The sequence below is a fragment of the Ailuropoda melanoleuca genome, chromosome 6 (genome assembly GCF_002007445.2).
Source record: "Ailuropoda melanoleuca isolate Jingjing chromosome 6, ASM200744v2, whole genome shotgun sequence".
Classification (NCBI taxonomy): domain Eukaryota; kingdom Metazoa; phylum Chordata; class Mammalia; order Carnivora; family Ursidae; genus Ailuropoda; species Ailuropoda melanoleuca.
The window spans coordinates 111247917-111265560 of NC_048223.1; the positions used below are offsets into that span (position 1 = coordinate 111247917).

Here is a 17644-nt window from a genome sequence, read left to right on the forward strand (position 1 = left end):
GTTTCCTTCAGCACACTTTAACCAGTGCTTCTCAAAATTAGCTGCAGATTAGAATCACTTGGGGTGCTGGTCAATCATGTGGGTTCCCAAGTTTCAATCCCTGGTTTAATTGGTCTATGGTGGAGGATCTGGTATTTTTTTTTAAAAAAGAAGCCCTCCAAGGAATCTTTATGTGGAGTTGGGATTGAAAACTTCTGTCTAGGGGCACCTGTGTGGCTCAGTCGGTTAAGCGGCTGCCTTTGGCTCAGGTCATGATCCCAGGGTTCCTGCATGGGGCTCTCTGCTCAACGGGGAGCCTGCTTCTCCCTCTGCCTCTGCCTGCCACTCTGCCTACTTGTGCACTCTCTCTCTCTCTCTCTGTCAAATAAATAAAATCTTAAAAAAAACACAGCTTCTGCCTAAGTATTATATATTTGCTGTTTCTCTCAACTACTAACAGATTCAGTAAATTTCAAAAAAAAAAAGTGGGGGGCAACAAATTTCTTCCCAAACTGCATACATGCAATTTGCAATGTATCCTTGAAGCATCTCCATCAAGAGATGGAGCAGCTCCATCTGGAGCTGGCCCTGTGACTGGCTTTGACCGATGGAGTATGGTAGACAAGACACTGTAGAGCTTCTGAGGCTAGCCTAACTGGAGGAAGAAAGGCTACGTGGGGCAGACGTAAGCTGTCCCAGCGCAGGGCCCTTAGACCAAGCAGCTGCTAGCCAGCACCACCTGCCTGCCGCGGGTCAGGCCATCTCCAAACGTGCTGCCCCAGTCGAGGCACCAAATGACTGCAGTTACATGAGTGATGCCGTGGGAGACAAAAAGAACAGCCCAAACTGCTAACCTACAGAATTTAGAGCAAATGGTTATTGCTCTAAGCCAGTAAATTTTGGTACCACTTGTTATGGAGCAGTAGCTAAGACAGAATGTAAGCTTCACGAGGGCAGAAATGATGGGGTTCTGTGGTGTTGTTTGCTTGTTTTCATTACTCTATCCTCATTACCTACATACCTCATTACCTAGATGCCTATCAAGGCACGTAATAGGTGCTTAATAGGTATTTTCTAAATGGATCAATGATATCTGATGGACCTTTACAAAGAGCTGTTTTCACTATGCTAAAAGTCCAGTTGGCAGCATGGAGACTTCCCTAGGTACTTAGAGTCAGATAATGAGACAGAATACAACTTGTCTCTTCCCCCAAGATATCCCTGAAACTGGAGCAGTGAAGCTCTCCTTTCTTGGTGGTTTTGTAAAAGGATTATTTAGCATAAATCTTTGCTGATTCAGGAAATCTGTTTTTGTTTTTGTTTCCCCCCCCCAAATCCTCAGCTCAAACACTCCTTAATTCAGAAATAATATAGACATTGATGGCTTTCTCCAGTCCTCCCCCAAGAAGAGCATCAGGGTAACCCAGGGTATGGGGACCCCACATCAAGCAGGAGGTCAGGGTGGTGGGGGAGCTGGGGGTGGTGGAGAATAAGGCATTTGTGAAAAACTGGTAATCTGGCTGGTGACATTGATTCAGTTCCAGCCCCTGTTATAATATAAGCAAACTGGGTGTTTGGGTAATAAGTTATAGCCAGAAGCCAAAAAGCTGTCATTATAAGTCCCAGTGGGAAGAGGAACTAAGAGAGGGTGTCATCTTTTTGATGTCACAGACAATACTTACTGAGTACCACCCAGGCACCAAGCAAAGATTATGTCATTGAATTCCCAACAATGTTATACGAGAGATATTGTCATGAAAAATAGTTTGTATGTGAGAGAACAGGCACAAGGAGATGAAATAATTTGTCTAAATCACACAGTTAGATGAGTTCAAATCCCAGCTCTGTCCCCAGATCCCACCACACTCTTGACCTTTACCCCACGTTGCCTCCTTGTGACAGAGAAAATAACAAAGGGTTCCAGGTCAGACATGAATTGTATCCTCGGGCCATCTCTGAATAACTGGATGACTTGGAACAAATCATTCAACTGCTCTGAAGCTGAGTGTTCTCATCCATAAAATGGGCTTAAGAATCTCTCCCAATGGGGCATGGGAGGAATAAATGGGAATGTGTGTTGTGGTGGCTGGCACACAGCAGGTACTCCACGGAAGTGTGCTCCCTTCATCCTCCTACGACTCCGCCTTCTCTCAAGGGAGCATCTTTCTTACTCTCCTCTGTGGTGCTTAGGGGGAACCCCTTGCCTTTGTGCTGCTTTGGCCAAACTTAGCTTCCTGCCGTAGGAAGCACACTGCCAACTGCAAGATCTACGTGAATTCTTGGATCAAAAATCTCAAAGCAGGGGCACCTGGCTAACTCAGTGGGTTAAGCCTCTGCCTTTGGCTCAGGTCCTGATCTCAAGGTCTTGGGACTGAGGCCTGTGTTGGGCTCCCTGCTCAGCGGGGAGTCTGCTTCTCCCTCTTGCTCTCTCTCTAAAATAAGTAAAATCTTAAAAAAAAAATATCTCAAAGCAGAAAATTAAATAATTTGAATATAGAGAAATGCACTGACAACTTGATTCTGGTATCTCTGGATGGCACTTTCTGTCTATGCCGAGCTCTGCATCTGCCCTCAACCTAAGTGTTTGGGGCTTGTGATCAATAGTAAGGACCACTGTCACCAAGCTGGATTCTTGTCATACGCGTTAGTCAGTCTGCAATTAACTTGATGAGTTTCACTTGTTCTCCACAAGCAACAGCTTTATCAGTAGGGATACTGCATAATTTTAACAGTGAGAAATAGTTACTATGGTAGACACTTTATAGATATTGCCTTTTTAAATGTATACCCCAAACCTAAGATGGAGGCAGTATTATTATCGTTGAGGGAACCAAGCTACAGGGAAGGTAAGTAACTGACCCAGAGTCACACAGCTAGGAAGGAGTAGAGCTCGATTTGAAATATGTCTCTTCTACAGTATTTTTTTATGGGCTCTTGAAACTCTCCCTTTTCCATTCTTCTGTAACTTCCCAACCCCCCTCGCCTCTGAGTGGATGACACCTTCAATCCTGGAGGTGAAAGTGGGAGCTTGTAGAGCTGGGAGATGTCCATTCTTCTTAGGATGACTGCCTGTCTTTGCTGAGAATCATTGGGTCCACTCCTAACTGACCTTATGGTAAATATTTACACATTTATTTGCTTATTTTCTTTCCTTACTAGAATGTAAGTTCCAGAAAATGTTTATCTTGTTCGCTGCTGTGTCCCATTGTGTAGCTCCTGCCATATAGTAGGGGCTCTGTAAATATTTCTTAAACGATCCATTGTTTGTTGGTTTCATAGTTTAATTGCCAGAGGAGCCATCTTGCTTCTGAGCTGTTTGGAGCCACCTCGCTCCTCCCTGCTCTCTCCCTGCAAATGTACATCGTCACTATGTTTTATCTCATGAGATGCTGCTTAACTGGTGAGATCACATATTTGAACTCACTAAGCACTTTAGATGTATAACCATCATAAAAGCTGGGTCCTTAAATGTCTCAGTCTCTATAGAGCTGTAATCTGAGAACCCAGTCCAAAACACAGAATATTATAATAGGAAGCTCAACTTTTACTTGTATCCCTTGGAGAGCATTTTGATCCAACTCATAGTCTACAGCAATGTTTCTGAAAAACAGTTCTTCTCCCCTTAATTCTTTCCTACCTGCTGTTGCTGTGGTGTCCCTGGAATATTCCTCAATTCCCAGCCCATTTGGTTTTTCTTGGTCTTCCTCCTTCAACACCCCCAGGCCTCTGGTATGTGGACTGAGCCTCCTTGCCTAAGTCTTCTGATCTCCCCTCCAGCTTCTCCAGCACACCTTGGGCAGGTAGTATAGACTGCTTATGCCCCAGCTTCTTTGTATCCAAGGTGGAAATTTAATCCTGAGAGAATTAATGAGTTCATACTCATCAAGTGCTTAGAGCAGTACCTGGTACAATGTAAGCACCCAATTTTAGCTGCTATTGTTATTATAAGTAGTCATGGTATCATCTAACTCCTGACTGTACATGGCTAAGTATCCAAGAATCAACAGACTAAATGGGCACTCGAAACACAACAAAAGGAAGGTATGAATCTTTTAGTCAGCAAGGTCAAATCTCTCTCTTTTTGCTTCAGATATGTAGGAAAGTGGTGTACAGGGAGAGGTGGGGAAAAGTGGAAACTTCATTACAAAATCCTGCACTTGTCAAAGTACTGGAAGCATTTAGATACCAGAAGAATTCTCTTTGTACTGCAGCTCATGATACCTATTTGCAGTTTTGTCTGTTCTTTAAAATTGTTCCTGTTTTTTGAACCATCCATCTTCTTCAAATATTTTAAATCTTCATCTAACACTCCCTTGAGATTCTCTGTTTGTACTGTCTGACCTTCTCTTTTGATTTTCTTCTTTCATTTTTATAGCCTTCCTGCTGATCACAGTGCTAAGTCTCCCAGCGACTGCTGAAGGTCTCTTCTTGGCAATTTTCATGCCACGTGATACCAAGAACATCCTGTAAGCCTTCTGTGGCACTGGAGAGAGGCAGGATGAGGCCAAGCCATTCTGTGTTCTTGTCACCTGTGTTCCATGTCCCAGCAAGGACGGGGCACAGGGCAAACCACATGGAGATAATTGCCAGCATCGGGGCAGCTGCCAATGCCCAGAGCCAGCCGACCACATCTGGGAAGCCCACCAGAGAAATGGTGTGATTGCTATGTGCACGAGGGAGGCAGGGCTAGGAGACCCAATCTGGTCTGAGCCCATGGTGGGGGCTAGATGAATCCTAATTTGGGAAGGACTATAATTGAGTCTGTCTGGGCTCAGTTTCCACCATATAAATTGGAAGCAATTTAATGGATTTCAGCATTTCAGGTTTAAAAGATAAGAGGAAAGGGGCTAGGATTTTTGCTTTATGAACCTTGGATATCCTAATTATGGGATTTCTTTTTCCAATCACATTTTTCTCATAACTCCAATTCATTCTGCTTTAGAAAGAGTCATGATTTAAGAAAACCCAAAGTTATAAATAAGATAAAATCAGAAGTGTTGATCTGCTTCTTCATTTTATTCTAACTTTTTAAAGCTGCGAACTCTCCTGGGTGCCTTGCAGATCTGTTTCAGAGCATTAAGTCCCCGTTCCAGTCTTACAGGAATTAGGATGGTGTGAAGGAAAGAATAGGGAAACTGAAATCTGAGGCAGTAGGAGCCACTGCCAGTAGAAGCTCAAGGTGAAATGAAGATGAAAATGTGCCTGAATTTTAAGCAAATGCAAAAGGGAAACCTAGTGTGCTCAGGGGAGAATTTAACACACATCCTTGTTAATCTTGCAAGGAGAGGCACAGCCTTAAGGCTTGTGCTGCTAATCTGATGAACTTTCAGAGAAGCTCACATTTTCTTGAGGTCTGGGAGCTGGTGGAGAGGATGATGGTAGAGAGATCTTGGTGAAGTGACCCAAGGATGCCCCAACTAGGTCTGTTTCCAGAGTCCTCAGCATGATGGGTGATACCATCCCATCCTGCCCTTCCTTGACACATTCCCAGGTATTTCCTGACCCTTTCAATGCACTGCTATGCCCAAGAGGCAGTAGAGTGAGGTGGTGAAGAACTTAAGTTCTGTAGCCCGCCAACATGGATTTGCGTCTTACATGCATGGCTTATAGTTTGTTTCACCTTGATCAAGTCATTGAAAATCTCTGATCAGTAAGATGAAGATATTAAATGCCTCACACTGTCCTTATGAAATTCAACAGTTCATATAAAGCACTTAGCATACAGCCTGGTACTGGGTAAGTGCTGCCATTATTTAACGATAATAATGTTGATTATCAATATTAATTTCCCCTGGAAAACACAAGCGGATTTCTCTTTGATGAGCAGAAGTTGCAATGGCTAGGTCTAAATTGGGACTTGGTTTGCAATCCCATTGATCTCAGGTGGTGTGCATGCATCAAATGGAAGCCTGAGCTGCAGAAGCCCAGCTCCTAAGCCTGCACCTGCCTTTGGCAAGAGGAGGATCTCTGTTGAGATAACGGTGCCTTCACTGCCACCACTGAATAAGAAGCAGGTGACTCACTACTGATCATCTGCTGCTCACTCTCTTCCATGGCAGAGGAACTGTGGTCCCCACAAATAGTTAGCTCTAAGCACAGAGCACTGGGGCCTGGTTGGGAAGCGAGCTCAGTGGGGTCAGAGCCGCACTTGGTGAGCCCAACCCAACAGGAGCGTCTCTCCATACCCATCCACCCCTCTCCCACTGAAGATTGCCCGTATACTCCCTCCTCTGCTTGTCTATGTACTAGAGTTAGGCCACAAGTCCACTTACCAGCTCCATGAAAGCCATGAGTTCATCTGCGAAATGGAGGTAATAATGGCATTTATCTTAATGGCTTGTAGTGAAAATCAAATAAGATCTTGGCATAGTGTAAAAAATTCAGTTAATAGTAGTAATTACTGCGTTGGTCCTTTGGCCTAGAGTCCCCCACCCCTCTCTTCTTTTCTTCTCCTCAGTATCTGGCTGTGTCCTCCCCAGATGACATTGGTCACAGTGAACACCCCTCCCTTCACTCCATCTGTTCGGGTCTCTCATCAGCATTTGTGGACCTTATTGCAAAAGCTCTCTTGTCTATGGTTTTTATTGCATCAAACATTAATTACTAAAATTTGTTATGAAAATATGCATTAATTAATGAATTCATTCATTTACTCAAAAATATGTATGAATATTGGCTATTTATGTACCCTTCTAGATGTCGATGATTTGGCAATAAGCAGGTAAATCCTTGCCTTCGTGGAACTCACCTTCTAGGCAATGAGATAGATATGCACATATAAAAATGTCTACAAAAAATAGGTATACAATTTAAAGAATAAGACAGACCATTTGGTACCTACCTCTCAAGTGAAGACACAGAACATTTTCCCCTAGAAGGACCCTCGTGTCCCTTCTCAGACACATTCTTCTCCATTCCCCCCTGAGCCCAAAGGAACCAATCATCCTGGCTAGCAGATTGTGTCCTTGCTTTGCCTTATAGCTTTGCCACCTACATAATAAACAGTCATTATTATTTTATTTGTTTTTTTTTACATTTCAATGTCATATAAATATATGTATTAACTAACATTTTTCTGTGCCTTACTTCCACTCGATATTATGTTTTGGGGTTTATCTTCATTGATACTTAGAGTTATAGCTCACTCAGAAGTCACTGCTGGATAGTATTACTTTCCAGCATATATATATATATATATATATATATATATATATATGTTATTTCACTTGAAATAATTATTATCATGCTTCACTGACCATTCCTGAAACTGGCTCCTGGTTCCCATTGCAAGAGTTCCTGCAAAAGGTAAATTTCTGGATCATTTGATAAATTGATAAATTTCTAGAGGATGGGGCCTCTTCTCTTGGGGGCTTATTGTTGCCTCTCACAGAGTGGATGGTCAAAGCTGGTTTAAGGGACGCATTGGAAGGAAAGTGGTTAATGTTGAATTTCATGAGTTTCTGGTTAAATTTGGCCTTTATAGGAAGAAGTGAAACACAAAATAAATCATCCATAGATTTCATTTCCTGAATCAGAAGGAAGCTTTCAGAAGAAGGGGATATGAAAGAGGCAGGTCTTCAAAATAGGTGGAAGAAACACAAGTCAGTGCGGTATTATGAAAGAACTTCAGACTGCTAACTTCTTAAAGGCCAAAACCATATGTTGTCCTAAGTGAGAGCAAAATGAGGGGGATGATGTTCGTCTCAAATGTGAATTAGGAATGGAAGGGAACGTGTACAGCGTGCCTGGTCCCATGTCACTCATTGTATAGTAAGTGCTGGGTCCAGTCTTGTCTGTCCTTGGCTTGTCAGCTCTGCCACTGACTAGTGACCTTTGTGACCTTGAATGGATTACTTCAGCTCTCCGTGTCTCATTTCCTTTATCTGTGAAATCCCACCCACGAAAGCAGTTCAAGTAGCCAGGTGCCAAAGTTTAAAGAGGAGAAGAAGCTCCCAGGTATCTCAAAGTCAGTATCATTGGCAGGAAGGTGTGGGCTTCAGCAAACCAGCCAGTGCTTCTTGCAGACCTGTCGGCATGGGCTCTCAGGCCAGTTTGGGAGCAGGTTACGCACTCCACCAACTGAAGCCTTACTGTTGGGCTATTCAAAAAGCTCTCCGTATTTCTCTGGTCAAGAACAGCAAGGCCCAGTATCCCTTTCCATCCTGGTGCCCAGATGGAGAGCTTCAGAGCCCCTCGTGGCCTGGGTACTAGACTGGGGTTTCTGGCACCAGCACTGGTAGCAGACTGCAGGCTTCAGGCCACTCGGAGGCAAGTTAAGCCGTCCGTGCAACTGGGCAATAAGGAGGGGATTACAGGGATTGATGGAGTGTGCAGAGAAGGCCTCTGGCAGAACAAAGTGGAATCTAGAGGACTCGCCAGGCCGTGCAGAGCATTTCACATTCGTGATCCAGGTCAAACAGCCGCACTGACAAGATTTGCTGTTGCTATGGCTGTGCCAGCCCACAGGAAATAGACCTGGCCGGCTGGCTGCCTGCACCCACTGGAGCCTCCCATCTTGAGGTACGGGGTCGATGAACTCTGAAGTCCCCGCTGCCCTTGCAGAGAGGCCAGCAAATTGTTTCCTCCCCGAAATGGGATTTCCCCAGGGGAATTGTGTCCCTGGTGTGTCATAGTCGGTGATATATACTGACCAGGCTGGGAAAAAGCTGCATGTTGGCTCCAAGGGACTTCTCCCTCTTTGGAGCTCAAAGGATGGGTCAGAAAAGTCCTTCTTGGACTCAGAGTATCTTAGGAGCTTCACAGATGGGATATCTTGGCTTCACCGATGCTCTTTAGGCACTTGCCCTGTTTGGAAGGAGCAACAGAGCAGGTTGGCTTTCAAAGGGCAGCCAAGGCCTGGTGGAGAGTCTCTCCAGATGGTGGCAGGGCAGCCAGCAGCAATCCCAGCAGGAAGCTCTGGTGGCTCAAGCAGCTTGAATGTGCCAGATCACAGAGCCCCAAGAACCCCAACCTTCTGTTGCCTTTGCTCTCTGGAAAGTATAGATGGGTTCTCCCTTTAGGATGGAGGAGCTCCTTCTCCAGAGCCTGTATTATAGGATGGGGCAACACTTCCTTCATCAGATGGGCCAACAAAATTTATAGAAGGTTAATAGGAAAAATCATCTCCAATGAGAGAGGAAGCACTCCTGTTCAGGTTTAAGATCACCCTGGCCTTTGGGTTTGCTCTTTGAGGTGTCTCCTTTACCTCCAGGGCTCAGCTCAGTGGGACTTGATTCCCTCAGTCCAGAATCATCCTTCCTTAACCTCTCCCACACTATGGCCATCAGGAAGGATCTCAACACTGAAACTCTCACACCTTGTCCCTCCATGAAATGGCCCCCCCACGTTGCCCTGAGGCCTCTTCTACGGGAGCAGTTAATGCACATTTGGCATCCTGAGTCATGTGTGTCTGACTTTGGGATCAAGGGAATATGGGGGTAGGTGGACCATGATCTTGGGGGTTACAGAGGGTGGTGAGAATTCTGGTTCTGCTGCTTCCTAACCATGTATCTTGGGCAAGTCACTCAATGATAAAATAGAAAAAGACTCATGAGCTTCAAGGTTGTTGTGGGGATTTAATGAGATTTTCGAGAGAGAAGGGAAGAGAGAAAAGAGACAGAGAACAAGCTAAGCACAGTACCTAAATGCCTAGCTGGTAGTTAAGTATTTGATAAGAGGGAACCATTATTATTCTGATAGAAAATGCTGATATGCACACATGCAAAATTTTCAAAGGTTTTAAATAATTTCAAGAAGACTCTAAATTAAGGATCCTGATCACAGATTATCAGATCCAATGTTTTTCTCTTTGATTAGGAAAATGAGGCTAAGCCCCAAGAGAAGTGACTTTCCCACAGTCACTTAGTTACTTAGGAGCAAAGCCAGATCTGGGGACTCCTGACTCCAGTGCTCTTTCCCTGGACATTTGCCTTAGAAGGGTTGAAACAGCCCTCACAGTATCACCTACCATCTGCTAAACAACAGTGTTTGGCAAGAGATTCTCCTTACACTGCAGGGAACAGAAAATTGCTCAATTCATTTCCTTGTAGACAGTGAAAATCTCATTCAGGAGAAAAATGGGAGTGTGTGGATAATCAATCTGATGCCACCCTGGTGTACCTAACAACCCTCACAGAGGACAGCCTCAGTCTAAGAAGCTCTCGATACCTTTAGGCTCCATCTGTGCTGGACAGCTTCTGTTTGTCCCTCCAGATCTGCTCTCCACTGTCTTCACCCTGTTCACTGCCTCTGGAGGCTGACCTGTGTGGACCACACCAACAGGCATCCTTGCCCTTTGGCTTATGGCTCAGTGCCGCCAATCAGGAGCTCCACTAGGAAATCAGAGAGGAAGGGAAGTGAAGATAGTGAATTACTTCCATTCTCATCTTTCTGTTGGGTCACCTCCATCTAGCATGTCACACAACACAAGGTCACTGTTCCTCACATGGTGACCAGTTCTAGATGACTCTTTCCTTCTGGATTCACATAGCTCTTCCTTCCGTTGGCCTCTTTGGCTTAGGGGTGGTGACTCTCCTCCCTCATTAACATTAGGGTGTTGAACCATCCTTTGTGGTTTTCCTATGCCCTGTCCACATCTTTGTAAATGATCTCTTTGTAAATGACCTATCCTTGAATTGTCCTGAGTGTGCCGACTACTTTATTTTGTGATTCTAACTGATATACTGGTCTCACATTGTCCCAAATTAAGATCCAGCAACAGTTTCCCTTAGCATTGGTTAGGGAGAAAATTACATATCAAATAACACTTAACTTTGAGAATTTGCCTCTATTCTTGCTATATCCCTCTTAATGTAGCCCCTTTTAGGAGCCCAGCTAGACTTTTGCTGATGGCAGCAGTGGGGGTCTGATTCATCTTCCATGCCATGGGAGATATGCACAGTGTCAGAGTGACAGGTAAAGGTGAATAGAGGGGAGACCTGGTCATCCAGCCAACCGCCGTCTCTTTTATCTTGTGAACTTCATGGGGCTTCTTTTGGTTTCCTGACATGAGTTCAGCTTCACAAAAACAACCTGGGAAGCCATTAAATACAGTGACTTTATAACCTAAGCCTAAACCCTATCTCAGTAATTAGGAAAACTGAGTTCTTGAGATATGGAAATATGAACTCTCATTAAAGTTGGTAGAAAGAGTTGATGTTGAGTCAAGAAACTAACCTGGAATCCACAATCCATGATCTTTTTGTTCTTACTCTACATTTTCCTGTTTTCATCTTCCACAAAAAACTAGATGGTGAGCTGAAGACAAGAAATATGTTTTTAAAATAGTAAGTAATGATTTTTTTTATTTGCCAGTGTTTATTTAGCACCTACTATGTGTCAGATACAGTCTGGACCCTGGAGACACAACAGTTGCTAGGAAAGGTATGATCACTGTGTCAAAGAACATATAGCCCGACCCAGAGCAAACTATGGCTGCAGGCTGTCTGTTTTGTTAATAAAGTTTTATAGGAACACAAACATGCTGATTTGTTTATGTAGTGTCTATGGCTGCTTTCCAGCTACAAGGCAGAGTTGAGTAGTTGCAATTTGCCAAGCCCGTAATATTTACTGCCTAACCTTTTACAATAAGTTTTCTGAATACTGGCCTAGCCATATACCTTCCTAGTATGTGGCACAGACATAGACACATTTTTTTTTCTCAACAAATACTTTGTGGTCAGATCAAGAGACTCTTCACAGCTGAAAAGCATTGCCCATTGTCTTGATAGTAGGAAATAATCCTCAGTGGATTATTTTTAATCTTTGCATCTTAAAGAATTTGCTGAAATTTCTAGAGCTGTTGACATGCGAACAATTTTTTTGCTTTTTTTTTTTTTGTGAATCAGTGTGAATTCAATACACCTGTGCAACTGTGCAAGAAGTTTCAAAGGGGAAACTATTCTGATGCACGGGGGGTAAGGGGAACGGATTGAATAGAACCTTGATTGCTCCCATTCCAGAATGTGTCATCTGGTTTTCTGCTGCTCTTAGGCTTCTTCTAAATGTACTTATGCTGTGAATTTCTTTCCAACTTTTTGTTCATAAATACTTGAAGAAAAGAAATGAACACAGAAATTCCTTTTAACCATTTCTCTTTCACTGGTATTTCACAAATTCGTGGTGTGGGATTCTCTGGGATTGAAGCACAGTTGGGATGAAGAGAGTAAAAGCCATGTCATGGTCTGGGAGTGTCCGTCCTCTGTGAAGCATCTCTCAGGAAGTCTCAGAATACCATTCACATAGGTGCCAACTGCTCTCTAGGTGTCCTTGTAGGTTTAGAATGTTGATCTTGTCCTGGGAATTCATATGGAGTATTATTAAAATTTGAAAAGAAAAGAAATGTAACTGGTTCTCCAAATGAATAGGTGGGTTTTGTTTTAATTAAAATGTGAATGCGAATGAAAGAAGCTGGGACACTCTCTAAAGATAAGGAAAGGGAAGGACAATGTTGCAGTTTATTTTAGGAAACAGAAAGAAAAAAAAACAGGGATAGGTCCAGGCACACCTGTTGGAAAAGCTGACAATTCCTACTGTGATTTGTTCAGTGCCTAAAACTAGCTAATAGTCTTCTGGACCATGAATGCAAAATATTATAAATGGAAGTTACCCCAATCCAAGGCTGACTTATGACCTCTGATCGTCTCAGTTTATTATCTAGGATGATCGATTCAGTCCAAAAGGAATTTACAAACGCCCTCCTGTGTTATTGGCATTGTGACCACCCTAGAAAATATAGTAATGATGCAGGTAACAATGCCTTCTGCAGAGTTTACAATCTAGGTAAGAAGGTTAGGAAATATGGTTACACACAAATAAAACACAGCATTATAATTTAATTGCCACACATAATTTAACGGGTGTAAAGCCCAGTGAAAGGCAGAGTTAATGAGAGATGGAAATAATGCGGAATTTTTTTTTTTTGGTATTGGAGCTAGGCCTTGAGATAATAAAAAGAGTGGAAGATATTCCAGCAGATTTAACAGTGTGAGCAGAAGTAAAAGACTTCATTGAGCACTTACATGTGGTTGCATTATAGAAAACCAGCTCTCAGTGAAGAGGTAGAAAAGGTCACCCAGGATTTTAAATGCAGTGTGAAAATGGAAAATCATTAATCCTGAGAAGTGGATTGGCATCCTTGAAGTTTCTCTCTAAGCTTGAGATAGTAGCTGTGTATATGGAAGATTGGAGAGATGAGAAATTGAAGATGGGGAGGCCACTCAGATGAGGACTGAGATACTCCAGGTGACGACAAATGTGATTACAGTAATGAACACTCTATGGAGATGCCCTAGGCAGACTTGGCACCTGTCAGAATATGAGTGAGAAGGAGATATGGGTATGTGTCTCATTATGTGAAAGTGATTTACAGAAAGGGCTTCAATATGGGGAGACATGTGGCAATGTGTGTCCCAATCCAGATTGCAGCTAATGAAGATAAATTAGTTAAAAAATAAACACATTTAGGACCTAATTCAAGAATGCCCCTCCTCCAAGAATTTCCTAGCTACACAAATAGGTCTTGCTTGCAGTTCTTTTTTTTTTTTTTAATTTAGGATTTCATTATTTATTTTGAGAGAGAGAGAGCGAGCAAGTGAAGGGAGGGGCAGAGGGAGAGAATCCCACAAGCAAACACCCTGCTGAGCAAGGAGCCAGACATGGGGCTCGATCCCACAACCCACTAGATCACCACCTGAGCTGAAATCAAGAGTTGGACACTCAACAGACTGAGCCACCCAGGCACGCCTTGCCCTTTGCCCCTTGCTGACAGTTCTTATGTAATTAGAATACAAGCAATTGTGGGAAAATTGTAGAAAAAAGGCAGTGTCTTTTATGCCTTTGTTATCCACTAAATATTCTAGCATAGTGCCAGGCATACAGTAAGTGATACTATATGGGTTCAGAATGAATCATCTTGATAGACAACTTCTGCAAATACAGGTCACGTACACTTCAAAGTAGCTGCTTAGAATGGGGAGACGTGGAAAGGATAGGTTCTCCAGGGTCAGGGAGATCTGTCAGGCCCATGTGGATAGAGCACAGGAGAGTTCCTGAAAAATTAAACAGTCATTACTGTGGTGGTAGAGGGATTCTTAAGGGATTGGGAAGGGTGCTTGAAGGGACTCATTCACTCAGTTGAAGTGGTTACAGAATTGAAACATAGAAGGAAATGACACAAAGTCCATTCTGGTGATTTTAATCAAAGGGGAATAATTTTTATTTACCTGCTGGTAATGAGAAAATTTGAGACATAACTAGGGCTTTTGAAAGCTCCTTAAAAGGATGTGATTGAAGCATAGGAAACTTTGTAAAGTTAATTATTTTTCAGTACTTTCTGTGAGACTAAAGCCTGCATGTGCACACACACCTACACACACGTTTGCTTTTACTTGTAGGATACAAACTATCTGAAAACTTATGTACCTCAAACACACATATGACATATTAGAAGCATTCTTACTAAAATCAGGAACAAGAGAAGTATGGCTGCTGTGATCAGTACTATTCAACTTTTTAATGAAGATACTAGACAATGCAGTAGGACATGGAAAATAAGTAATAGCCACTAGAAAGAAAGAAATACAGCTGATAGTACTTGGGATTTATCCAAAATCTAAGGACTTTGTCAGGTAATCTTTAAATTTTCTATTAGAACTCATGAAAATTCAGCAAGTTTTATGGATTCCATATCTCTATCATCTATTTCTGTACACCAGTGATAGCTATAAAATATCATTTTCTGATATGAACATGAAGAAAAGTATAAAGCTTACTGAGAGACAGAAAAGAAGACTTGATAAAATAGAAATACTCCATGATTAAGGGCATTTCAGTTCCTTCCACGATTTAGCTATTGTGGACAGTGCTGCTATGAACATTGGGGTGCATATGGCCCTTCTCTTCACTACATCTGTATCTTTGGGGTAAATACCCAGTAGTGCAATTGCTGGATTGTAGGGTAGCTCAATTTTACACTTTTTAAGGGACCTCCACACTGTTTTCCAAAGTGGCTTTACCAACTTGCATTCCCACCAACAATGTAGGAGGGATCCCCTTTCTCCACAGATGACTGGATTAAGAAAATGTGGTCCATAAAAACAATGGAATATTACTCAGCCCTCAAAAAGAATGATTTCTCAACATTTGCTGCAACATGGACAGGACTAGAGGAGATAATGCTAAGCGAAATAGGTCAAGGAGAGAAAGACAATTATCATATGGTTTCACTCATTTATGGAACATAAGAAGTAAGAAGATCAGTAGGAGAAGAAAGGGAAGAAGAAGGGGGGGTAAACAGAAGAGGGAATGAACCATGAGAGACTATGGACAGAAACAAACTGAGGGCTTCAGAGGGGAGAGGGGTGGGGGAATGGGATAGACTGGTGATGGGTATTAAGGAGGGCACATATTGCATGGTGCACTGGGTGTTGTACACAAGTAATGAATTCATGGAACTTTACATCAAAAACTAGGGATGTACTGTATGGTGACTAACATAATATAATAAAAAATATTATAAAATTGAAAAAAAAATACTCCATGTTTGTGTGTAGGAAGACTCAATAAATTCTTCATAAATTAATCTAAAAATTTAGTTGCATTCCCAAATTTCTCTGGAATTTGACAAATTAATTCTAAAATCTTTGTGGAAGAGAAAATGTACAGGAGTAAATCAATTTTTTGAGAAAAAGAAAACAGTGATGGAGATATGGCTCGTTAGACATCAAAATATACTATAAAGCTGTAGTAATGAACAGGGTGTGGTATTGAAATGGAAGTAGATAAAAAGGGATCAGTGGAACTCAATAGAACCCAGAGATAAATATATTCTAGAGATAGCATTTCATATAAGCAAGGAAAGAACTTGGGATAATTGGCTAGCTAGCTGAGAAAAAAGAAAATTAGATCCAGAGTAATCTGTGGGTGGCTTGCTGTCTGGTCTGCCAGGGTCACGTACCTGAGTGCAAGCCAAGTAAGCTCAGGGCTTTTGGGCCAGGAATCTGGAGTCCTGACTCCCATCTGTGGGCTCCCCCTGGCATTCCAGGGGGCGTGGGACATGCTCTGCAGTCCTCAGCACTGCCTCTAGCGGCCTCTTTCCCGATGCTACTGCTGAGCAGGCCGTGGCTGGTGGGGGCTGGCCCCAATCTTGCCCTGGCTCCAGAGCTGCTGCTGGACCCTTGGCAGGCACACCAACTGCTGATCCCCGGCCCTACCTGGCCTGCTCCTGAGCCTGCTACAGGAGTGCCCCCTGGACACAGAGCAGTTCCTGCTCACCTCCGCCCTGCTCACCCTAGCTGTTGGGCTAAAAGCTGTGCTCCTGGCAGGGCTCTGAGGGTCCAGTGCCGCTGGTTGCTGCAGCTCTACGCATGTCCACCTGGCCATGTTGGTGGGGACAGGTTACCAATCTAGACAGCCCCAGAGGGTGCTGTCATAGTGGCTGCTGCCTAGATACCACTGCTCAGCTCTGAGCCACCCTTCCTACAGCTCTTCTGTGGCCTCCTTGCTGGCCTGGCCTATGCAGCTGGGTCCTTGCAGTGGCTGGAGCTTTCTGAGCGGTGGCTATGGGCAATGTAGGAGGGTGTCTTTTGCAGGACCCTGGTGAGGGGCTGGCCACTCAGACACCTTCCTACTCCAGGAACCCTGGCTGAGCTGCCTGTCATTCCTCCTGCCACTTTGGACCTCCTTACATGGCCTCCCTTAGTCTCTGGTTTTGCAGGGAAGGCTCAGCCTGGCTGTCCCCAGGCCTGAGGCCTATGCAGTGGACTTGAGGGAGCTCCTCCCCAGGGACCCCGCTGTGGGAAGCCCTGGATGAGCAGATGCTGCAGGAGGGGATCTGGGCCTCACTCCTTGAGGGGCCATCCCAACGTCCTGTGAGCCCACTATGGCTGCCTATGTCCTCCGTCTCCTCTCTGCGGTAAGGCGGGTGGGTAGGGATGGGCTCCTGATTCAGGGTCTGAAGGTAGCCCTGACAGTCCCTCCCTGTGTGCCACATGCCACAGCCTACAGCAGCTGGAGCGCATGGGCTTCCCCCACAGAATAGGCAGTGGTGGAGGGTATCCTGTCACTGCTGGTTGAGGGACAGCAGGGCACTGAGGCCCTGGTGATTCAGGGGAGGGGCAGCTTGCCTACCCCAATGCTCTGGTCCTCCCCACCCAGCACATGCAGGCCCTTAGGTGGCAAGAGGCTTGGCCAAGCCCATCTTCTCTGCTGAGAGTCACAGTGGGTGCAGGAGAAGCCTCCTTCAGCACACCCCTCTTTGGCACTGTTTAGAATAAACACCAGTTTGGGGTGCCCAGTGGCTCGGTTGGTTAAGCGTCCGACTGCTGATCTTGGCTTAGGTCTTGATCTCAGGGTTGTGAATTCAAAATAAAAAAAGAATTAAAAACCAGCTCACTTTTCAACCTGGACCTCCTTGGGGGCAAAACAAATAATATAATAATTCTAGATAAATTAAAAATAAAAATGTAAAAAGCATCATCATAAAAGAGGAAAATAGAGGAAAGAATTGACAGTAGATACTGGGGCAGAGAAGATTTTAAGTTAGACACAGTTTGAGTTAGAGTTAATTAGTTAGAGTCAATTTGACTCTACACAAATTATCTAACAAAACTCATTAAGTTCAAATATAATAACATTTATGTTGCAGATATTTTCTTTCAACCTAGCA

At 43.7% G+C, this 17644-nt stretch overlaps 1 pseudogene; it reads left to right on the top strand.

Moving 5' to 3' along the window:
* Positions 1 to 17188, top strand: part of LOC109490568 — a 31069-nt pseudogene extending 13881 nt beyond the window's left edge.
* The last annotated feature ends 456 nt before the right edge of the window (positions 17189 to 17644 follow it).